Below are 24,949 nucleotides of genomic sequence, written 5' to 3'. Positions count from 1 at the left end.
GGTTATTGTTTTGATTTTTCTTTCTTTCTGTGAAAAAGAAGCAATCTGGAAAATGTGTCCCTTACCTTGGCGGATCAGAGGCTTGTTCAGGAACGTTTCCCCCGTGTCCCTGGAGCTGGTGTGTGCAGTAGCCTGGCGCCGCCTGCCCAGCCCAGCCCAGCCCAGCCCAGCCCAGCCCACAGTAGTAGGAGTTGCTCCGGGAGGAAGCAATGAGGCAGAAGCAGCAGCAGCAGCAGCAGCAGCAGAGCAGCAGCAGCGGTGGCAGTGGCGTGCGTGCTATGTGTAGCAGCGGCCGCAGCCCAGGGACTAGTCTCCACCCAGCTTTGTCTTCATGGTTCTAGCTACAGGAAGCAGCCCATCTCCCACTTCCTCCTCCTCTTGGTAGCTGCTAGCAGCTTTCTTCAATTCCTTCTCGTCCCCGCTGAGGGTTTGACTCTAGTGGGTTTGCCTGCTTCTGGGGGCCGGAGGGTCATCTGACAAAAGCCCTCCACGCCTTTGTTCCCAGGGCCTCCAGTTGCCTTCTCAGTCACCTGCCAACCTCGCACACTGTCTCAGTGGGCCTCCTTCCTGACACTCAGGCTGCTTTACTGTCTTATTCTGAACTTGGCTGCTTGGCTGTTTTAGTTGGGTCTGTAGCCCCTGTGGCCAAGCTGTGGCCCCTGCAATCCAGCACCAGCCTCCCCTGCTCCTCCTGACTGATGCTAATTTCTAGCCTTATTGGGACCTGGCGCTTGCAGCTTCTTGCTGCAGCTCTTGGCTCTGTGACCAACTTTGCAGGCACTTCCTTTCTCCAAAGACCCACTAACCACTGAAGCTTTGCTTAACCCAGATGCTTGAAAAAGAATGGTCATGGAAGCATCTTTCTGGGGCACAGAATGGGAGCCAAGTCCTGTACTGCTGCCATAAGCCTAAAGAAGATCTATTCCTCAGAGTCTCATAGATGGGAGGAAGAGGTAGTGCTGAATGCGGTGGATATCCAAACCAGATTCACCCCCCACCCCAAAGTAGAGCCCTCTAGCCTCTTCATTCATTCATCCATTCATTCAGTGTTGGTACTGGATCTTGAACCTAAAGACAGGGTTTTCTGCAGCATTTTTGCTCAAGGTTGAGCATACTACTACTTAAGCCATATCTCCAATTCCAGCTTAATTGGTGATAAGTGTCCCCTGAATAGCTCGGATTGCAGATTTGAGCTACCAGCATCTGACTCTACTTTCCTGCATTGTAGAAGATGGGGTAGTGCCATGCAGGAAGGAAGAGAGCACAAGGTGGTCGGCCTCCCCGAGTTTTTATTCTGACTGTATGAACCTGGAAAAATTATGTAACTTTTGCATGCCTCAATTTCCTCATCTGCAAAGCAGAGATGATTATAGTCATAACTCCACAGTGGAAACCTGAGGACTAAATAAAACCGGACACAAGATCTAATAATAGTTCCGGGAACATAGGAAGTATTCAACACATATTATTCAACCCAGGATTATTTTTAGAGGGTGAAGCTCAAAGATGACGCGTGACTTGGGTAGCCAGTGGCCAGACCAAGACCAGAGCTTGCTTTGCTCCACAGTTTTATGTTCACAGCTAAACCCTGATGGCTCCGGGTAACCATAACAACTTATTCAATTTGTAGAGTCTTTCTTCTCTAGTTCCAACATGGTGCTTTGAAAAAGCTACAGAGGATACAGGGAAGAGCATCCTTGTCCTGGAGACCGTGTGACACTAAGATCTCTGCTCAGAATCAGTGCCTGGGCTCTCAGCTTTCCCAGGCACAGTTCCGTCCCAACTCTGCTTTTCAAACCTGTTTTGCTTTAATTGTCCAGCATGTCAATGGCCAGGGAATGTTAGAAACCTAGAACTATAACATGATAATTCACCAAATGATCTTTCGCCACACAGCTTGGGGATCATAGTTCATTACCGAGAACTGCTAGCTATAGAATTTAATTTCTATAAAATGTTCTAAGACAGTCCCTGAATAGCATTGGTTTTTATATGATGGTCCATGAACAGACTGGTCTTATTTTTGTTCCTGGAAATCATTCTTCAAAAAGGACTCTCTGATGTCAGTTTTCTAAGACCTGAAAATTGCAAAATGGATTGTTTTAAGATAAAAACAAAAGAACTACCTTAGCAAGAGGTCTGGGCAGATATCCAATACAATATGAGTTCAAATCAATTCAAGGATTATGCCCAGCTATACCTGTAATCCTATAACTCAGAAGGCAGAGGCAAGAGGTTCACAAATTCAGCTGTCTACACTCCAGCCCTGCTACGAGCTGCATCTGCATGTTCTACCTCCTTAGAGAGTTTCCGATGGAGCTTGCTCTTTTCTCCTCCTACTCACCTGGACACACGTTGGCCACGCCCTTGTCCCTTATTCCCTTTTGTGTGTTTATCCTTCAGGACTCAGACTTTCTCAGAAGCTTCTCTTGATCATGTAAGCAGAGGCAGTTTCTTCCTTTGTGAGCATGTAAGGAATTGCTTCGGAATCCATTTCATCACCAACAAAAATAACAGGAATTGGATATATGTCCATTTCACCCCTTATGAAACGAATAAAACATGGCCTTAAAATTAGGGCCATGTTTTATTCATTTTTGAGTTTGTTTAACTAACATAACCGTTAGTTCATAGATGAACACACATTATAATGGTGTGATTGGCAGATATTCTTTTTTTCCTCTCTTTTTATTGTAATTAATAGAAGGATTACATTATATTCACCAGATAGAAGGTGCATTATGTCACAACCATTGATACCCCTTCCCATGTCCCCATTTTCCTCCCCCCACTCTCTTCCCTCACCTTGTTTTTTCCCCCTTCCCTATCTTATTTCAAATAAACAAATAAACATGTATATAATATACCAGATAACAAGGTAAGATACTGTAACAATATGAGAATAACCAAGGGATAACAGGAGATGAGAAATAACTACATTAAGAACAACAATCACACATTATAAAGCTCTTGTTTCCATATCCTGGAGGCCTGGCAGAAATTCTTAATCTGCTTTTGTATGCTTTTCGGTGCCTAGAGTACATACCTGGGGGTGGTCAGATGATAGAGAAGGAGACCTAAAATGAGAAGTTGTTCATGGGATGAAGAATAAGCCCTGTATTTACTTTTTTCAAATTGTCTGCAGAAAACCATGCTATGGGCGCATCAAATTTTGGATATCTATTATGAAGAGTTCTGGGGCAATTTCTGGTTCCATTTCTGCAATTAATTGCCTAAAGAGGAAGAGCCTAGAAAGAAATAACTTTTTGTGTGTTCTGGTATTGGGGCTTACACTCGGGCCTGGGCACTGTTCTTTAGCGTTTCACTCAAGTCTGGGGATCTACCACCTGAGTCACAGCTCTGCATACCACTTTTTGGTGGTCAATTGGAAATAAGAGCCTCCTGAGTACCCACGATTGCATGCACAAGCCACGAATGCCCAACTACAAAAAGTAACTTTTAAAGAAATTTAGAAAAGCACTTGAAAGCAGGAGAGAAAACTATTCTTTTAGTCGCATCTCAGGAGGAAATTTACAGAGGCCAATTTATAAGCCAGAAACATTTCACACATCCCTTCTGCACTTTCTAATCTTTGCCTCTGCACAGCTGCCCCTGAGCTTCTCAGATGCCAAATCCCCAAACTCTTCCTCTAATCGCTTCACAGTACTGTTCTCCTCTCCTGCTAAGCCCAGCTAGTTCTTTGCTATTTTGACTGACTTGCTTTCTCTGGCCAAGTTCTCTCTACTTTTTCTTCCATGTCTCAATTCTGATTTCTTTCTCCCTTTTTCACTGTCATCTCAGAAAGAAGCCACAAACCATGTCAGCAAAGCTATTCCACGCATGCATGTAAGAGTGGTCAGGAGGGAACAGGAAAAGAGGAAGAAGATGAGTTCACACACCACTGCCAAAACTTGTCTACTAATAGATTTGGATGATACATTTAATGACTTGTATAATGTTTGTGCCTTAGTAACAAAGAAGAAATAATTGAACTGTTGCCTTAGCACAAAAATATCAGACTTCCATGCATTTCTTGGATCAGCTAGACACAATGAAATCTGTCTAAAGAGTTCTCCCAAAAGGCATCATTGCGCTGTGATTTGTGTGTTTGTGGGACTATTTGCTTTCCTGACATGTGACTCTAGTCCAGACGCGAGAAACTGAGAAGACTGAATTATATTTGTTTTAAAAAGAATGTCGCCAGTAGGACAGACCCCATCTTTCTTGAGAGAAAGTAGCTGGTTTCACTATCAGACAATGTTAGCCTCTGTTTCATGGCCCAGCCAAAAGTTGGTAGGACAAGGGGCTGAGATGTGAAGCTGGCTCTCCTTTCAGAATCACTGTGAATACCATGTATGTGTTCTCCTTGTTCTCCAGGCTAATTAGGAGACTCAGAGGAATAGTCAGAAGCCCCCAGATTCTTCCCTGTAGGGCTTGATTGTCATGCATAGATGAACATGTGTTTGCGTTGCATCTAAATAGAAAAATCCCCAAACTCCTTCTTTAATCTCTTCATAATACTGTTCTTCTCTCCTGCTAAGTCCAGCTAGCAGGGGTGAAGGAATTCAAGAAACTTGCTTTCTTACTTGGAAAAAAATTATATTAAGTGAAATAAGCCAGAACTAGAGAAACACAGGCTCTATGGCTTCCCTCATTTGTAATAATTAGTATATGTCTAGGAATTTTCTAATAGAGGATCACAATAGCTCAATAGCTATGTTCATCTGATGATGCTAAGCAAAATGAACCCCAAGACATGGAAACAAGAGGTTTTTCTTTCTGGTTGTTGTTTTTAATGTACTATGTACATTAAATAGTACATTTGATGTACTATTTCTTTTTTTTCATCTCATTTTCTTTTTTCCTCCATGGCTTACCCCCCTGTTGTCACTTATCTGATTTTGCTACCTGGTGTATTGTATATACGTGTATTTGAATTAGGGAAGGGAAAGGAGAACAGTAAAATGGTGAGACAGAGGACAAAGGCTGAACCAATGACATAGCAACAGCGATATTCACAAGACAATATGTTGGAAATGAACTTTACGACTTGGGGAGGGGGTTGGGAGAAGGAAAGTGGGAGAAGAATATGGGAGGAGATAACAATATTCAACCAGAAATGTACTCCCCACCTTACATATGTACATCATCCTGACAAAATTTTTAAAAAAGAAAACTTGCTTTCCTGAGAAACTTTCTTTCTGATAAAATAAACACTGAATTGTTGGGGGAGAGGACAGGATAAGTAAGGTGACTGAGGGTGGATGGAGTAAGCTGTTTTGGAAGAAAGCTAACCATGAAGCAGGGTCTTGCTGAAGAAGACTCTAGACGTGAAGGGACGCAGGGAGGAAGGAAGTAGGATACATAGGATACATGTGGTCAGGGATAAAGAACAAGAGCTAGGTAAGAAATAGCCCTGGAGACCTGGATGAGAAGCCAAGTTTTTATGCATGGAAACAGTTGGCCTGGGCTTATGTATGAGCAAGGCCAAGATGTTGCCTAATGTCCTGGGTCTGAGGCTCTGGTCTTCTCGTAAGTCTTCCCTCCCACAGCAGAAGCTGGAGTTGGGGTAATGCTGGAGTCATATGGAAATGTTTAAAGCAAATGTAGTGCAAGAACAGAAACAGAAACAAGGAATTCTGCGAAATAAAATGTGTCCCCGCTAGAAAGTCTCTAAAGATCAGTTTTGGAAGTTCAGGGACAACAGGAAATGAGTGACAAGATGGAGGAGCCCGAGTCAGCAACCAAGTGTGACAGAGGTTTGGGAACAATGGGCGCTAGCAAAGCCCCAGACAAACAACTCTTTCAAGAGAATGTCAGAATTTAAAGAATACAAATCTGGGTGGCTAAGATACAAGTAAATCATTCTGAAGTATCTTTTTTAAAAAAGAAAGGTATGCAATAATAACCCCAATCATTTGCCAGCAAAGCAGAAAGGTGACACTTGGTTTTTCCATGACAACTGCAGCAGGGTGATCTATTTTGACAGAAAATAGGTTGGCAAAAAGAGGAAAGGGAATTAAAGGATACATTGAAGCCATTTTGTCTTGTGTCTTTGTTGACTTCACTGCTATAAAGGGATATACAGTTTACAGGATCACTACATGCCCAGTAAGGTTAGCTGAACTTGTGCAACAAAAAAGTCCTGGGTAATGTTTTTGAAAATATAAAAAAAATATTATATAAAATTAGGTCAAGTTCTAGGGAAAGGAGTAAACAACCACCCAGGCTGCTTAAAATAGTACCCAAAAATGTTTTCCAAAAATCAGAAGTGAGAAGAGAATATGGTGAGGAGATATGGCATTGATTATGAAAAAGGAAACACCCTTTGATTATGAAAAAGGAAACACCCTGAAATCACCAATCAAGTAATGATATTAAGAGAAATATGTATGACACCTGTCAGAACATGTGACACATATATGACGCACATGTGATAAAAATCTCATGCACCAAACACATATGATTCATGCAATATGATACATGACATGCCACATATACATGATATATGATTCATATGCACATATGAACAAAATCATGCAATTTTTTTTTTAGGAAATTAAATATAGTTGGGATGCATCATGTTAAATAAACCAGTCTCAGAAAGACAAGTAACACACATTCTCTTTCTTATGCAGAATCTAGACCTCAAACAAAACAAAATGAAACTAAGGACATGAATGTAAAGGGGGACCATCTGAAGGAGGAGTCCAGGGAGGGGTGTTAGGTAGTGGATATGAGTGAAGTATATTATATGCCAATGTAAAAGTGGAATAATGAAACATATTAAAACTGTAGCAAAAAGAGAATGAGGAATAAGAAAGAATAATAGAGGGAATAAATAGGATCAAAGTATGGAGACATCAAAATGAATTCGTGTACATTTTAAAATTAAAAATAAATAAAATCCATAGTTAAAGCAAAAGGTCTTAGAAGCACTAATTTAAAATAAGGAATGTGTTGGATGAAATTTTTAGAAAAGTTACAACAGTTACATGGAAAGATACATTTCAGGAATGAATTATGATATAAAAGTATATTTCACAAGTACAGTGCCTCACTTCTGTAATTTTAGCTAAGCAGGATGGAAGATCACTGTTCAAGGCAAAAAAAGTTTGTGAGATTCCATTTTGGTTGATAAAAGTTGGATGTCGGTGGTATATGACTGTCAACCCAGTAATATAGATAGATAAAAGGGAGTATCATTGTTCAGGCCAACCTGAGCATACACATGAAACATTATCCAAAACAAACAAAAAACTAAAGCCTGGTGCTGGTTGTTCATACCTGTAATCTTAGTTACTCCAGAGGCTGAGACCTGAGGATCACAGTTCTAGGCCAGCCTCGGCAGAAAAGTCCCTGTTTGACTCTTAACTCCAATTAACCACTCAAAAACCAGAAGTAGAGCTGTATTCAGAGCGCTAGCCTTGAGTGAAAGAGCTCAGGGATGGTGTTTATGCCCCGAGTTAAGGCCCCATGAAGACAAAATTGAAACAAAACAAAACAATGCAAAAACTAAAGCAAAAGGAGCTGAAGGATTGGCTTAAATGGTAAAATACTTGCCGAACAAACACAAGGCCTTGAAGTCAACCCTCAATATTAACATACATATTAATATACATATATATTATACACATGTATATTTATGAACCTGGAAAAGAAAAACACAAAAAATAAATTTGTTCTTAAAAGATATGAAGTCCCAATATATGTAGGTAGCTCTTATAAAGGGAAATGTTGTCAACTGATTGTTCTTCTTGCCAGTCTGAAATTTTGGAAGCTACATTTTCAATAATGCAAAACATTTGATATAATTTTCCATAAAGTGTTGCTAAACTGACTGCAGTCACTTTAGGATGAAATAATTCAACATTGCTTATGTTATATAACTAGTCAGGGAAATTTCAACAGAGAACAATTGGGTGGTCTATAATAGATTGGGAGTCGCAAGAAAAATTTGAGAACGGGTATCAATGTTCAAGAAGTAATGTACCCACTACCTGACAAATGTAACTGTAACCCTTCTATATGCTACCCTAACAATAAAATACAAAAACAGTTTTTTTAATTATTGAAAAAATTATCTAAGCTGGGTACCAGTGGGTCTTGTTTATAATCCTAGCTACTCAAAAGGCTGAGACTTGAGGATCTCAGTTTGAAACCACTCCAGACAGAAAAGTCTATGAGACAATAATCTCTAGAAAGTCAGAAATGAAGATAGGCTCAAACTGAAAATACTGTGTGCTAAGGACATGCTCTGAGTTCAAGCCCCTACTGAACACACACACACACACACACACACACACACACGCACACACGCAAATCACTTTTGTATTGTCCATTCTTAATACAAATATTTCAATATTTGTGTGTTCTACATGAAGAAATTTCTTCTGCCATGATCTTCTGACCATCAGCAACCACAGGTTAGCATATGCTTTGTCTCACAAGTACTACAAGGAAAAAAGAATTTGTTATCACAGGTACACTTTGCAGATTTCCCAGGGTGGGAGTTCAGGGGAGGGGGATAAAAGAGATAATTCAGAGAGAAGGGTCTGTTTATCATCTTTAATGAAAGCTGGGCACTGGTGGATCACGCCTGTAATCCCAGCTACTCAGGAGGCTGAGGATTGTGGTTCAAAGCCAGCCTAGGCAGGAATGCTGCTGAGACTTATCTCCAATTAACCACCAGAACACTGGCAGTGGCATTACGGCTCAAAGTTGTAGGCACTAGCCTTGAATAAAAGGCTCATGAACAGTGTCCAGGGCCCAAGTTCAAGCCCTGTGACTGACCAAAACAAAAACAAAAACCAACTCTAATGAGAGAAGTCAAATGAGAGCAATATTAACCACAGTTAGATTAATGTACTTTTGTTTTAGGATATAGAAATAAGAAAACTTGCTTTTAGAGAAGTTTTTGTTTTGTCTTGCTTATTTTTGTTTTTTGAAATGCCAGTGGTTGAACCTAAATGCAAATGGTAGACAATCACTTTCACACTTATTAGGGGGGAAAAATCCAAGCAACAACAACAACAACAAAAACCTGGCTTTAAGCAGGGCATGGTGGCTCAGGCCTGTAATCCTAGCTAATCAGGAGGTTGAGATCTGAGGATCATGGTTCAAAGCCAGCATGGACACTAAAGTCCATGAGACTCTTACCTCCAATTAATCACTAGAAAACCGTAAAAGGCGCTGTGGCTCCAGGGGTAGGGTGGTAGCCTTGAGCTGAAGAACTCAAGAACAGCACCCAGGCCCATATTTCAAGCCACACCACCGCAAAACAAAACAAATCCCTGGCTTTAATATTTAGGAAATAACTCCTCAAAACCTAAAAAGCCCAAACAAAACTTCAAATGAAAATAAGTGAGAATAAAAGATGGGAAAGGGGGGGCCAAGGGGCAATAATGTTGCCTGGAAAGTAACAAAAGGTGAAATCTAATTTACTGAATAGTATTATTCTTTTGATAGCTGAAAAATGATGGAAATATTACAAGAATTGGGCATTTTAAAACATTTCCTTTTTCTCTACAATTGGGGGTAATTTATATATTCAAATATGTACTATATAAATAAGTTTTAGGCGCTTACTAGGTGCCTGCAGGAAACAAAATACAATAAATCTCTTATTTTGTGGAGTTTTTATGTTTGTAGAGGAATGGAAACTAAAATATTTAACAGATAAATATGTATCATATAAATTAAATTCTATGAAGAAAAGTTAAGACAGAGCAAAGGATAGCAAATTGGCAGGCATGTTTTAAGTAGGATGGTCATGGAAAGGCACTGTTATGTTGCAATTTTTTCCCTTGGATCTGTCTTTTCCTTCATACTTGTCAATTTCTATTTTATGGTCTTAGCTTTGTACTATGCCTGCTATATTTTCAAAATGTGCTCTCTCTCTCTCTCTCTCTCTCTCTCTCTCTCTCTCTCTCTCTCTCTCTCCATTCTTATTTTGGGCTCTCAGTTATTGATATCGTTTTGTCTCCTCTTTTTACACTGACTTAGAAGTTATCTGTGTGATGACCAAGGTAACAGTAGGTGGCTTTCAAGGCTAGGTTCCCCAAAGCAGTGCTGTCCAACCTGGTTTCTTGGGGTAGTCCATGTGCTGTAATGTGAAGACATTCAAGTGGCTCTGTGGAGACAACACGGGGAAAGGACCAACAGCCAGCAGCAACAAGTAAGCCATCTGGCAATGGATCCTCCCACCAAAGCACTGTCTTCAAATTAATAATAACTTTTGACGGCAATCTCAAGCAAGATAGGTCCAGAGGAAAAAAAACCAAAATGTGCTGCCTCCCAATACTTACTGCGTCAAGCTACCATGATCAGGGGGAATTCATTATGTAACTAAGTGACCTCATCCTTAGTCCTGATTCTTTTCGCCTCTGGTTTCCATCTGTGCTTGGTCAATGGGTGGAAAAGTGAAGTCAGTGTGTTCCTTAGCATTGTGTCCTGGTCTTGGTTTCCTTCCACAAAGCCCACAGCTCCTCCAGAGAGCTCCACTGGTTCTTCAGGGCAGCAGCTTTCTGCACTTTTATGGTATTAACCCCTTCAAACCAAGGTATGGCATCAGACCTTGCTAATGATCTTCTGAACCCTGAATGGCCCTTGGTAAGTAGTCACTTTATTCTCCTAAAACCTAATTTGCCTTCTATTTCCAGGATGATACAAAAGTCCTCCTGTAGAAGAAATTTGGACAGTGTGTAGGGGAAGCTTCTTATCTCCAAGGGAGAATATTCATAGGTGCAAAATGCTTGAGATTCACAGGTATGATCAAGGAAAAGAGAAGAGGTCAACACCGAGGATGGCAGTAACGCCTGAGAATGCATAAGTACTCAAGGGCTACAATCAAGTAGACCTTTGTGGGTCATGGCGATATGGTGAATGTGATGTGTAGCCCTGAATGGGGAATAATCTAGAACAAGGATATGGTCTGATTTTCCTGGTGAGACCAGAATGTAGGTAGACATGTTGGAAACAGGAAGAACAATTGGGAAGCATTTTTCGAACTTAGAAAGATGGTGGTGGCTTGCTTTAGGATGACAGCAAAGTGATTGATTCAAGACATATTTTAAAATGTAGGCTGAGTTGAATGTACTGAAAGGAGAGTAGAAAGGAGAAAGGCTCACTGTGAATGAGGAATGGTAGAGCAAGTACTGAGAGGAAAACCCCAGGGTGGAGAAGGGCAGGTTGCAGGGGAGGTGGGGAGAGGGGAGATTAGGAATGTGCTAAAATCTGAGGGTTTTGGTTCTAAGCCAACCTGAGCAAAAATGTTCACGAGACTCTTCTGTCCAATGGGAAAAAAAACCCGAAAGTGGAGCTGTGGTTCAAGGGGCAGAACAAAGAAAGCTCAGAGATAGCAACCAGACCTTGAGTTCAAAGCCCCAAGAATATGTCCATCTCAGCTATCAAAGAGAAAAGGAGTAATCTACCGTCTTAAATAAAGGAAGTTGAGGGGGGAAAAGGAGAAAGGAAAAATAGAGAAAATATCCAACAAAAATGAAATCTACATTCATACAATCACATTCGTATCTCCTGGCCAGTTAAAGTATTGCCATTAGAAGAATTTAAAATCAAGTAGTGCTTTCTCAACTTTAATGGGAAGTGGGATCAACTCTAGGTCAGTTGCCTTTTTATGGTTTGGATTAAGCAACTTCAGGAACTAAAACTGTGTTGGGGAGAATGTGGTGGTGGGGAGTGAGAGGGCCAGTGCGGGCCCCTTTTGTATGTTACAAAACACAATCAGTTTATAGGTAAACGATTTTGCTCCCTCTAGTATTTTAATAACTGGGTCTGTAAAAGATATTTTCACTAGTTAGCATCACATAAGTAGCTTCTGGATTTAAAAGCTGACAATCGTTAGCTCCCAGAAGATGTGATAGGAAACAAGACTCAGCACAGACACTTCCGCTTTTCAGGGGACAGCACCCAGTGCCTTGCTTCCGCAGCCAGGATCTTCTAACCATGAAAGTAAAGCAGTGCCCCACCGAGCTCTCCCGCAGCCAGCTTCCTTTGCAGACATAAAGCTTGCTTCAAGATTTGGTAACTCAGGTTAGTCTTCTCTCCCTGCAGACACTGGCAAGCTGGAAAAAGAACCCCCTTTTACCTCTCTGTGTAGAATTTGCCATATTTACAGTGGTCCACAGAGGGCTTGATGAGGCCAGTGCTCAGGCCTATCTCAAATTTGACATCAACAGGCACTGATTTTGTTGTTGTTCACTTCGTTGTGTTTTTGTTTTTAATGTTTTATTTGCTCTTGATGCTTTTAGAATGACCTCTGTCTAAAAATTCTGGTAGTCTTCCAAGAAGGGACACAACCTACTGAGATAAATGGGCTTCTCCTCCCTTCCCCCTCTGGTTACCATGGCAACCCCGAATGACTGATTTCTGGTTGCCATGTAACTGCAGTGGGATCCCAGCCGCTGCACAGCACACAAAGGCGTCAGCAAGGAGAGCAAGAAAACAAAACAGAATTTCAAAAAAACATATAATATTTAAAAAGACAGCTTCATTGCCAGCTTTCTTCTCTCCCCCAAAAGAGGTGGAAAGGAACCAACTGTAATTAAAAATAGTGTTCTTCCTGAGGTGGAAGTGAGGGCTCTCCCACGCCGGAGGAAGACTGGGAACAAGGGGAAATCCCCAGGGCTCGGCCTGGTGACAGGAAGACATTCTCAGGTGACTAGAACCCTTTAGCAATCAGTTGGAGGCCCACACAGAGGAAATCTGAAATATTTAGCTGGAAGGGAAGAATTAAGTTTCAAAACAAAAAGTAGGCCTCACAGACATTCTTTTTCTCTTTTAGAATGCTTTGCTTGAATGGATTTAAATTTTTGCAATTCAGTTTTCAAATGATCTCAGTGTTCCAATGGCCGACGTTGAGATTTTATTTCTAACCAATGACATTGGAGAATCAACAACAAAATGCTGGTATATTTTTTTAAGTCTTCTTTTTTCAAAAATTCATTTGTAATGGCCTAATAAAGCTATGCACTAAAAACTGACTAACTCAGATATCTCTGATTCTCATAACCTTACTTATTATCTGTAATGGGTAATATCTGTGATGTTTACTTGCATGTAAAAATGTAAAACATACTTTATGTTAGCATAAAGGTAACATTGTTGATAACTCACCACCTTGACTTGAGCCACATGGATTAAAATGAATGGTTTTTCTTTTCCAAAAACATCTTTCTTACTTTTGATGCTTTATATGTTCTAAAACCCCACTTAGTCATTACTTTCACAGATATACTGAAACAACACACACACACACACACACACACACACACACACACACACACACACACACACACGTAGTTATGAGGTCTTTGTATTAATTTTATCAGCTGCATATTACAGTCATTTTAACTCTCTTGTCTTGTCTTGTCAAAGAGGATGGACTCAGGCTACCACTGCCCTTCCTTTCTATTCTTCCTACCATTCTGCTCCATCTTATCCTAAAACCAGCATGTCACAAACTAGATCAATCTGTATTCCACAAGGTAAAAAGTTGGCATGGGGGATTCTGAGTTTAAATAATCTTATACAAATCTTAGTTCCAGAATGTCAACCAAATATGTTAACTATATGACTTGACAGAACTTTTTTTAGGTTATTCTTTACCTTTTCATTTGTTAGTCGTAGGGTTTGAAGTTAGGGCTTTCAGCTTGCTAGGCTGCTCTACTGCTGAGCTATGCCTCTAGGCCTGTTCTGTGTCTGCCCAAGCTTTCTTTGCTATCCACTTATTTTAGGCTTTCCATTGCAACTAGGATAACAAGAGCATACCAAGTACACCCAGTTCCAATGGAGAAGAAATCTTATTAGCTTTCTGTCTGAGTTGGCCTTGAAACAAAATCCTTCCTATCTCAGTCTCCCAAGTAGGTATGGTTACAAGCATGAGCGACCGATCAGTGGTCTCATTTATTTGGGAGGTGGAAGGAAATTATACTAGGGACCAACACAGCATCTAACAGGCGAAAGGCAAGCATTTTATCATTCAACTACATTCTCACCGATGGGGCCTTTTCTTGGATATTCTGTTGTCTGTAAGGATTTTAAGAGAACTTCTGGAGAATATGGTATTTTTCAAACATTTTTGACCATAGATACATAAATTCTAATTTATGATTAAAATTACATATTTTTTATAAGTTCCATAAGGTACCCTAAGTAAATCCCTAGATGCACAGATTCCCAAGGGAGCTGGGGCTCAAAAGGAATCTATAATAAATAAGGGATGTTTCACAATATTTTAAGTACATGAACATTTACTTTCAGGATTTTGTTATAGTTCTATTTGATCTGATTGAGGAAATTTTCTAATAGAATCTTCAGCTTGTTTCAGCGAAAACTGTGATAGAGAGCAAAGAGGAATGAGGGTATCACAGATGTGGTGGATTCTCCTCCGAAGGAACAATCCGTTTCTGCTCAGGTAACATTCTTAGAACCAAATCCTCTCCAACAGAAATTTTAGGGTATCCATATGAGCACATGACTCTTCAGGGGAAGATCTCGCCCATTCCAGATACAGAAAGCAGCAGAATTGCAAGCAGCTTCCCCACTCTAATGAAGCCAATGAAGAAAATGAAATAAGGAGCCTTCTTCTCCCACTCCTAATTCACACGAGGGCACCCTAAGGAAGAAGATGATAGGATCTAAGAATGAGTCTGCCCCTTACCTATCCTGCCCTGGGGAGAGGGAAAGAGGCTGGAACCAAACTTGCAGTGGGTAACAGGACTAGATAATCTGAACAAATGCCAGTGACCAAAGAGCTAGGGCACAGAATGAAATATTGTTCCAGGATCCCTACCGCCCATAGGGGAAGGACTGGAAACTCAGTTGGCAGCAGGCACATTGGAGATAAAATTAGTCCCTGTGTTTACCTCAACACTTTGGATGTCTTCAGTCAAATGGGGCCCAGCAGCTGGGACAGCCATGTAAACATGGAGGAGGAACACAGAGAAGAGAAATGAGGACACACAAGGAGGAGATAAATTTACTTTGCCTGGTTGCCAGGGGAGTCTGCAACAGGGATAGAGATTGAGATGGAAGCCAAGGGTGGAGAGAGAGAAAGGGGAGTGTGCCGCTGGGGTGACAGGCAGTTCAGAGACATGAGGAGGAGATGGCCGATTCTGTGAGCCTGGGAGGACTTGGCATAGTGGAAGCAAAAGGCTGGGCTGTGTTGGATGGGTGAGGTGGGCTGGGGTCAGTTGGAAGTGCCTTCCACGATGATCCTTCAAGCAATGTGGAGAAATGATGAGTTGGGGAACAGTTTAACCAGGGAACTCACATAGCCAGGTGTCTAGTGGAAAGGCCTTTCTGTGACAATGTGGTTAGGCACCAAGAGGGAGCAGGGGGAAGGTGAGGTAGGAGGAAGCAGAAACACACTCCAGATTCAGGGTTCCCAGGCACTTGATGATCACGGTCACATGTTTCAGAGTGTCCAGCCGGAAGAAACAAGAACAGCAAGAAAGTGGAAGTCAGAATTGCTCTCAAAGGCAATGTTTTCATGTCTATTCAACAATCATTTCCTCCTTTTGTCCTTGAAGACCTTCCCAATGACTTATGGTAAGGAACGCATTGATTCAAAGCATTTGAAACAGTTCAGCTAATTATAACATAATTGAGTTGTTGGTCTCTTCCGCTTTACAACAACAGTGGTGGGTCTTTTTGCTGCAGTCTCTCAGACTGTAGCCTTTATGACAACCAGATTAGAGGCAGAGGTCTCCAGAGGGAGAGACATGCTTTGTTCTTCAGTTCTGGTACATGGTTGCCCTCTGTGAAAATGGGGCAACATAAGCCAAGTAACCATTGAGTTGTATAATGTTGGACTCTGAGCAGATCTGCCACCACTTGGAGAGGAATGTCAGAAAAAGTCACTCTTACTCTGAGACAAAGGGTGCCTCCAGCCCCTTAGCACTTCTGCGTTTGTGTGTGCAAAGCCCTCTGGCTGCTGCAAATGAAATTCCTCCTGCCAATCACAGGTTCAATAACTGGTGGGCCCAGGGTGGACAGTTTCCAAAGAGGCAGAAGGGAAAACACAATGAAATGTTCCACTGATGATCTGGCCATTTGCAATCTCCCTCTACAAAAATAACATTAAAATTGGATTTTAGAAAATCTATTTCAAGACACCCACTTTAAATGAAAAGATTCTAATTGTACTTTCTTTCGTGAATCCCTGTGTCTAGACTAGATATTATCAGCACGATTGTCTCATATCTGAATAAGCTATGGATGTCTTGGCTCTGAATAAGAGGCCGTTTGAGAGCTCTCAATTTATTATGGTTTAGATCAGGAAAGAAGAGCAAATAAGCATGACGTCATGGTTATCGTCTAGGTTAGACAAAAATAAAGCCTTTGAACAAAGGGGAAATGACGTATATTGGATCCACAACTCTATTAAGCAGAATGGTTAGGGATTCTGGGTATTTTCCTCAGTGGTACTTTCTGCACTACTGCTTGTGAACAGCCAAAATATCATTCCTAAACATATTAGTATATTTTCATGTGTGGTCTCTTTTACACTGTGTTCCTCTTTGCTAGCGAAGTTTGCACTGTCTAGAGGCTTTCATTAAAGTCCAAGTTGTTTCTGTACAGCTCCAGAGAACAGTATTCCCTTGAATCTTGTCCTTACCTCTCTATGCTAGAATTCCTGTCCATTTTTCATAATTATCTACTGATCACCATAGAGCATTTTTCTTATGTGCCTTTCTAATCCATTCCATTCTCATATCTTGATGTTTTATTTTATTTGTTTCTTAATAGTTCTGTTGAGGTGAAGCATGAGGCTGGATAGTTGGCAGTTTGGAGATTAGAGCTGCACAGGGGTGACCAGTGTTTGATGTCTGTAGTCTCAGCTACTCGGGAGGTGGAAGCAGGAAGACCTTGAATGTGAAGCTAGCCCAAGAAAAATTAGCCTCTATTTTGCAAAAGAAAATACAAACCAAGGGGTTAGAACCTGGCTCAAGTGATAGAGTCCTTTGCCTAGCATGTGTGAGGCCCTCGCTTCTGTCCCTATTACTGAAATTCAAATGCAGTTAAAAGATAAAGCAGCCTACCTGGGTTTAGATTGAGATTTTGCCGCATACTGGTTGAGTAGCCTCAGTGCTTGATGTCCTTGTTTGTAAAATGAGGGTAATAACACTACCTCTCCCCAGAGGATTACTGTGTGGAATATATGAAACATGGATAGACTTTCTTCCTAGGTAGTCTAAACATGGGATTCCCAGACCTGGTTGAATATGAAGAATACTCTGTAGGGATAGTGTATAGTACAGATTCCTGGACATACTTTCAGAGATTGCCATCATCTAGACAGGGACTGGCTCCTTCGAGTGACAGTTGGGAACTACTACCTATAGCTTGCAGAAGGTAGAGATGTCTCTGTCCCCTCCCATGCTGCATAGCTTTCCTCCCTCTTATTCTCACAATGGAAAGTCTCCAGTTTTATAGATGTCTGCCTACCAAGTGTAGATCTCTATATAGAACTATCCCAACTTGTTAAACTCACTCATCATAGTATTTTGTTAAAGCCGAGTTTCCCATTTTGCATTTGAGCCCATTCCTCAGGACTTATCTTTGTTCTCTATTTGGGGGGGGGGGGGAAATAATGACCAGATCCACAAGCTTCCATGGAATTTGTTTACTGGGTTGGGAAGCAAAAGTGATATTTCAGGCACTATAGGTGTGCATACTGCATTGTGATTTTAAGGTTTGAATACTGCAAGGAAGAAGAAGTTTCAGGGATTTGCTCATGAATGTAACTGTCTTTTAATATGTTTTTTAGTATAGGCAATGTAACTCAACAAAGTCACTTACAATTAATGTCTTCAAGCTTGAGGTACTTAAGCTTGGTTGCTCGTCTAGGGTTGAGAGCAGACCTGTGAAGGTAGCTTCCTTCTTTCTTTTATCCTCTCATTGGATCTAAAACCATTGTCTGTTTATCCCAGAAAAATTCTTGGTTATCTGACATACAAGAAACAAGTTAGAGAAGAAAACTTAAAATGTAGAGCGTTTTAGGAGATGGGAGAACCAGTGCAAGGTAACATTTGTACAGGGGAGAAGTGTTTCAAGAGTTGAGGCAACTTTGTGAATTTCACCCAGAGAGGAGAGCTGAGATTCAGCTCAATAAAGAAGGGGAAGGAAATGGGCTCAAGAAGCCACTTGTGATTCTTCAATTTTGTGTAGGATATTCCATAGCTGTCACGTAGAATGTGCCTGATGGAAAGGCACATCAGATGTAGCATAGAAACATAAAGGAAGAAACATCTATAGAGACATATAAGGGAGAAAGTTGTGGAAGGAAAGCAGAAAACTCCGTGTTGTGCTCTTGGAATGAAGGTGCAGGCCTCTAAGGCCCCAGTTCCTGCAGTGACACACAGCTCTTCACGAAGCTGCCTGGGAGCTCTCATGATTTCACAGCACAGGGAAACGTCATGCCTACAGGCATTTTCATAGCTTCTCAAGTCCTTGAAGCTGTCTACTGTGAGTGACCATTTCTAGTGTTCCCTGCAATATAGGTAAGCAATGCCATCTCTCCAAGAGCATCTGCAGCAGGCTGAAGATTCAGAACTGCTGAAGAGCTGCTTCTAGAATTGCAGGAAATGGCTAGAGTTAGAAGTAAAAGAATGTGGTTGCACATATAGTTCAGCTTTCTTTATATATACACATGGGCTTTTTTATGATCAAGCGAAGACTTTATGGCACATCACTGTCTTTTCCATTTTTAGGAAGATTAGGTACAATTTCCATAAAAAAATTACCCCTTAGAAAGTATACCAGTGTGAGATTTGATACATATATTCAATTGCAGAGTATAGCCACCATTACAATTAAGGTATGTAACAGTGACGTTGCATACCCCCAATTCTCTCCCGTTCCTTTGCAGAGCTAACTTCTCTCCCACATGGGCTACTTTACAATCACCTATTCTTAGCTGCCATTTTTCCTTGTCCAGAAGGTCAAATGAAAAGCATCATACACAGCCTCTTGAGCCTGGCTCTGTAGTACCCATGGTGTTTCATCCAGGTGTTACCTATACCTGGGGGTCCTTGGTTGCTGAACATCTAACTTTTCTGGTGCTAAGTGTATTTTGCATGTATTGGTGTAGGAGAAAGGGGTACAGCTTGGGATGGTCAAAGAGGGCATAGAAGAACCCAAAGTAAACAGTGTTTGAGAAAAGAATTTTAATATATGTGTATATTTTTGCAACTTAATTGTCTTCTTCCTGCCAAAAAATCACATTCATCTATCAAAAACCTTCTGTAGTAAAGAGAAGCCAGAGCAAAGTTAAAGTCTGGTCAGTGATGGACAGAAGTCTTCCTTAGAGTTTTAAACTGTATAATTTTGTGCAGTAGGACCAAAAATAACTATAGCTTTGGAAGTACAGCTGCAGACCAGCTAAAATTTAAATTCAGCCTGTCTCCAGAAAAAAATGTACTGCAAAATTTCTGTGAATTTGTGAATTTGTCTTGACCAAAGCAAATGATTTTGTAGGTGATCTTCATGACTCTCTGTAAAACACTGCAAAGCCAGCTCAGGACACCTCAACAAACAAACAAACAACAAATCTAGGAGTATGTCTGGGTACAACAGCTCATGCTTATAATCATCCCGGCTACTTCTAGAGGTGATCCTGGTTCAGGAAGATCATGATTCAAGATCCGCAAAGGTAAAAAGATTTGAAAGACTCCATCTCAACAACAGCAAAAAAAGATGAGTGTAATGGTATATGCCTGCCATACCAGCTCTGAGGGAAATCGTAATTGGAAGATCGTGGTACAGAGTGCCTGGGCAAAAAATAGAACATCCAAAATCTCAATAAAATTACCAAAGCAAAAAAGTGGTGGAGTTCCTGTCGAGAGAGTCCAAAACCCTGACTTCAAACCCCAGTACTGCCATTACACACAACAGCCATAACACAAAACAATACTTCCTCCTCAGAGGTGTACCACCCATTCTATTCACAGACATCCACCAACTATCTTCCTGATATGAGCCATTCTGAAGTTAGATCTCTGTATATTCACTATAGCTTGATGTATCAGCATTTCTGATCAGATATATTTAAGTGTGTGTGTGGTTCTCTTCATAGTATGAATAAAGTTCCTAATGTTTTCTTTGTACATAGTGGAAAATTTAAAGAACCTTTTAAATATTGCTAAACAGAATTTGAGTGATCAGCAGTTGTGACCCCAAATGAGCATTTAGGAATGGATGAGAAACGTGTCATTGCAGCTCTCTAATACATTATGTTCTTCTATTGAAGTAACACCCCATCTTGGCAGCATGAGATTCATCCACTAAAGGCAGAGCTAATATTTGGAGTAAGACATTTAGTCACAATGCTTTATGGAACTATTACATGATTTCCTTTGTTTAGAATTGTTTTTCTACCAAACTTAAGTGTAGAGGAGTGCATGTTCACTCTGCAAACTGATTAAAATTAAGAATGTAGGTGAAGATGTGAAACAGCTAGAATTCTCTCACTTTTCCGATGAGGATATAAATGAGTATAATCTCGAAAAAAAATCTACATATCCTTTATAACCCAACAATTAAGTATATTTTAAAATACGTTTTTCATGTATTATATATAGTGTAAAATTAAAATCAACTTAAATGTTCTCATTAAGAGAATAAGTTAATGCCCCTTTGTAAAATGAAACACTGGGCACAGGTGGCTGACACTTGTAATCCTAGCTACTCAGATGTTTGAGACCTGAGGATCACAGTTCAAAGCCAGCCTAGGAAGGAAAGTCTGTGAGACTTTTATCTCCAATTAATCACCCAAAAGCCAGAAGTAGAGCTGTGTCTCAAGAGGTAGAGTGCTAGCATTGAGCAAAAAATTGCAAGGACAACTTTCATTCCCTGAGTTCATGCTTCAGGTCTTGAAAAAAAAAATTCTGCTGTAGATGTATGCCTTAGATTGAGTTATGAGAAAGATGCCAGATACACGAGGACACAGACCCAAGCAAAAGAAATGTATGGCAACTGACGTCAGAAAAGTGGTGACTTGAAGTTAGTGGTGATGGTGGCTTTTGTGTGGGAAAGGGCATGAGACAACTTCTGGTAACAGACACTTTGTATATCCTTATCTGAGCCATGGTAATATCCCATTGGCCCAAAGTACATGCACATGTTTTTAAAATGTCACTGGACCATATCTTTGAAGTTTATGCCCATTGCTGTATGAATGCTGTATCTGTTTACATTTTTGTTTTTGTTGTTAACATACACAGTGTAATGAGAGGAGCCACCACTTTCTAATTCAGATTGAATTTGAAATATCTATTTCAATTTTCTCATTTATGAGTAGAGAATTAATAAATGCTACATTTTGTTCTAAGGAGCTAGTTGAAATAGTCATTCAACATTTGAACATTTCTGACGTCTCAGTGTTGAGCAAGACTATGTGTAGGCCAGAAGGGGAGAATTAGCTAATTCTCCATGAATAGATTTTTTATGACTTGCTATTTACTATTAATTAGCATTTTATAGCTTGAAAATGTAAAAGATAATTTGGCTATGTGCCTGTGGCTCAGGCCTATAATCCTAGATACTCAGGAAGCTGAGATCTGAAGATCATGGTTTGAAGCGAGCCCAGGTAGAAAAGTCCTCATGAGACTCTTATCTCCAATTGACCACTCAAAAATCAGAAGTCAAGCTCTCATCTAAAGTGGTAAAGCACTAGTCTTGAGCAAAAGAATTCAGAGACAGCACTCAGGCTTGATTTTCACAACAAACAAGAAAAATTAAATAAAAAATAGTAGACGACTTTGCAATTGGTTCTTGTGAGAGTTATTCAGAGGGGCTGAAAATAAGATTTGGGTTGAAAAACAATCACCAAGGTTACAGTTACTGCCCTGTAAAACAGGAAATTACTTTGTGTCCCAACTATGAATATTATTGAAACTTTCACTATTGCTCAGCCTCTGTGAACACTTCAATCTTTCTAATTCTTTCTGAAGCATCCTGCTTATTCCTTTATTAACGAGTAAGAAAACTTTTGACCTCATCTGGGAGCCAGTGAATCATTTCTATATTTCTAGCTTCTCAGGGGCCTATGATCTGGAGGACTGTGGTTCAGAACCAATCAGGACAGAAAAGTCTGAAAGATTCCATCTCCAGTGGATGTAGGTATGGTTCAAGTGTTAGGACACCAGCTATGAAGTCATGAGATCCTGAGTTCAAGCTGGTTTTCTTTTTTCTTTTTCGACAAGAGTCTCATTGTATAACCCAGGGTAGCCTTAATCTTATGAGTCTCTTGCATCACACCTCCAATGTGCTAGCATTACAGGCATGTATCACTGTGCCCAGTTTTCACTTATGTTCACACAAATCATGCTTTCAACTTTATACCTAACAATATTTAGTAGAGGGATTTAATTATTTTTCTTCTTTCTATGTCTAGGTATTGGTAACAATACAAAATGAGGTATTTTTTTTGACATCCAATTTTCTGATGAAGCTTTGCTTTATTTAATCAGTATTAGCTAAGAACACTTAAAAATATAAGGCTGAAAATGTCTGTGTGTATTAAAACAAGTTTTTCATTGCAGGTTGACATTGAAGCTTCTCTTTAGGGGAAGTTGTAGGCTCTGGATCTCTCCGCAGTTGTGAATGGGGAAGGCTGAACTGGGGAAGGAAGTCTGAAATTGTTCTCTGACTATCTCGATAGCTTTGAGTTGCTGAACTATTTCTACAGGTTAAGTGAGCTAAATATTTTTTTCTCCTTCTCTAACTGAAAGAAAGGGAGTAGAAAGGTAGGTTTAGAAGCTTAAAGAAAAATGACAAGGCTTATATGCTTAGTCTTTTACTCTACTGCCTATTTCTGATGCCTTGTGCTATGTATCTGATTCTCAGCTTGTTGTCTCTCAGCTTCCTTCCTTATCTCACCTGAGCCTGCGGTAATTAATGAGGATAAGAACAGCCCAGAAGCTTTCTCTTGTATCCTCTTCTGCTAAGGCCTCAGAGAGAGCCTTCAAAAACTGAGTTCATCTAATTACATGCAAAGAAAATCATTTAGAATATATACAATTTTTATTGTTTTCTCTTTCATTTTGAAATACCTTATTTAATGAGTCACCTCACTTGGAAAATGACCTTTATGTTTATATATGATAGTTTTGTTTCAACTGTTCAATGATAAATCCAGAAAATGTTGCTGTGAGAACATGGCAGAAACAAATAGAATGCCTAAAGTGAAGACGGGGTGTGTGTGAGGGGGAGAGACAGCAAAGTCTATGTCTAGAATATTTGCTTCCTAAGTATGAGTACCTCAGGTCACACGCTTCCTGCGTGCATTAGGCCCTGGGATGGTTTCCGGGAAGTCGCTCAGGTAACAGTTTTCTTCTTGCCCATGAAAGGCCTCTCTTTGGAAGCCTTTGCATTGAGCGGGCAAAGTCCTTACCCAGCAGCAAGGGACACTGTCATCCACACAGCTTGCTGCACAGGATTTGTCACCCTCTGGAGGGAGTCACATTAGCATCTCGCCAGCCTTTCATCTGCCACTGTCACCCAGCACTGTCTCTTGTCTCCCAGCTGGCTGACAAGCTTTATTTTCAGTCACCAGGAAAGGCCTCCCCTATAAATTAACAGAAAGGCAAGGACTCCTGCTGCTAATTCTTGCTTTCTCTTCTCCTGTCAGCCCCTCAGAGGCCCCTTTCCTCGCCTCTAAAAACACCAGTGGGTTATTTAGTCAACGTGCTGTTTTTGTTATTTAAGAAGGTCAACACTCCACAAATTCTTCCCCCCTCACCCCCGGCCTGTTTTTGTTGCTGTTTGTCCTGTCAAGAAATTGTCCAAGGGGTAGAGACCATGTTTACCAACTCAACCAGTTTTGTAAAATGTTGGCTATCCCAACGATGAGTCATAAAAGCACAATAGATCCCATATTCCCATTATACCAATATTGCTGTAAAATAAAAAAGGGGGGGAATGGTAGGGACACTCTCCCACAACCATGTGAGAGTCACCAGCTCATTGGTCACAGAAAAGATGCTGCAGTGAGCTGGCTATGGTAACCAGTAAATGTAGTCTATAGAATGGTGTTCATAATACTTTTCCAAAGCCAATATTACCATTTTTTGATAGCCCTCAAATATCACACTTGAAAAGAAAATCCTTCCTGGAATTCTACAAATACTGGTTTCATTCCTTGACTAATAACTTGTTCCTCGTGTTTTAGAAAAAAATCCTGAGGTTGGCTTTGAACTTCTGAACTCTTGTGACCTTCTTGTCTCAACCTTCCTTGTCACTGGAGAGTGATCCAAGGACACATTCACCCTTAAGCGTCACCTCTACTTTACTGTAAAGTCATATCAGGAGGTTCCTAAGCAGTTGCTGGTGGAATGTATTATATCTGTATCTGCCACCTGGCAGACAGAATCTTGAGAAGAATATATCTAACAACAGGAATGGAGGAACTGAGATAGTGAAAGTAGAGACTTCTCTTGAGGGTCTTCTTGCTACACATAGTGAATAATCCTCACTAACAACTGTGAAAGGGTTGTTATTGTGGACCCTCAACCCCCAAGACCTGTGCCCAGAGTATTTGGGGAGTGACACAGTAGGATGAATATTAAAATCCTTAGTGATGACTAGACAGTCAGGCCTGTCCATCAGAACGTGCTGCAGAGGAAGAGAAAAGCCTCCGATGTGTGTAGTCCCAGCTCTGGGGAGAATCCTGAATGATTCTTGGAGAAGGAAATGAGGCCCCCAAATCATGTACATTCAGAAATGCATTTCAGCAGCCTCACAATTCAGTTTTGCACGAACCTAAGTAATTTTAATTAGATTATAAACTAAGCTACATCTCATGGCCATTAGAATGCCTGCTTCAGACTTAGGTAGAATGTGTCCAGAATCCTCAGTGTAGTCATGAGTTATGACAGAAATCATGATTTACACTCTTCAGGCCAAGAGGGGTGGGGAAAAAGAACAA

At 40.6% G+C, this 24,949-nt stretch overlaps 1 pseudogene; it reads left to right on the top strand.

The window, feature by feature from the left end:
- Positions 1–209: 209 nt before the first annotated feature.
- LOC150055137 (epidermal growth factor receptor substrate 15 pseudogene) overlaps positions 210–24,949 on the top strand; it is a 36,573-nt pseudogene continuing 11,833 nt past the window's right edge.

This window comes from Megascapheus bottae, chromosome 14 (assembly GCF_031878675.1).
Source record: "Megascapheus bottae isolate mThoBot1 chromosome 14, mThoBot2.hap1, whole genome shotgun sequence".
In the NCBI taxonomy this organism is placed as follows: Eukaryota; Metazoa; Chordata; class Mammalia; order Rodentia; family Geomyidae; genus Megascapheus; species Megascapheus bottae.
This window is presented reverse-complemented; position numbering and strand designations above follow the sequence as displayed.